Raw genomic sequence first — 642 nt, 5'->3', positions numbered from 1 at the left:
GGCGCTTAGGGACATGGTTTAGTGGGCATGGTGGTGTTGGGTTGATGGTTGGACTCGATGATCTTAAAGGTCTTTTCCAACCTTAATGATTCTATGATTCTGGCTGTTTCTTTCCCTGTGGCTACCGGCCCCAGGTTCAAGTCCCAGGAGCTCTGCCCACATTAAATCCTTTTGGCCCATCAGAGGCCCTGGTGCCAGCTGCCATTTCACCTCCTTCCTGGGAGATCCGGGACGTGGCCGTGCTTCGTGGCTCGGCATCCTCCTGGGACCAGCATGTCCTGGACCAGCAGGGGGGCAATTTTCTTTCTGTCACGCCAATATGAAAATGAAAAGTTTTTCAGAGCCGTCAAGGGCTGGAGCTTTCCCCAGTGTCCATCTTGTGCTTGCAGCCTCCTGGTTACCCTCTGCTGCAGGTTCTAGGGAGAAAGCCCTCAAACACCCAGCCGAGTCTGGGGATGCTGCAAAATTGGGAGCTCCTTGGGAGCAGCAGGGATGTGTCTGTGTGGTGCTGAGCTCTACAGAAACGGGCTGTGTCTGCTCCTCTCCCGCCCTGGTTGCGAAAGGGAGAGATTTCGAGTTTAAACCTCAGCTTTCTATCCACAGATCATGTTCTCCCAGCAATCAAAACAGTGAATTGAAGCG

The sequence above is a fragment of the Fulmarus glacialis genome, unplaced genomic scaffold (assembly GCF_000690835.1).
Source record: "Fulmarus glacialis isolate BGI_N327 unplaced genomic scaffold, ASM69083v1 scaffold27239, whole genome shotgun sequence".
Lineage (NCBI taxonomy): Eukaryota > Metazoa > Chordata > Aves > Procellariiformes > Procellariidae > Fulmarus > Fulmarus glacialis.
This window is presented reverse-complemented; position numbering follows the sequence as displayed.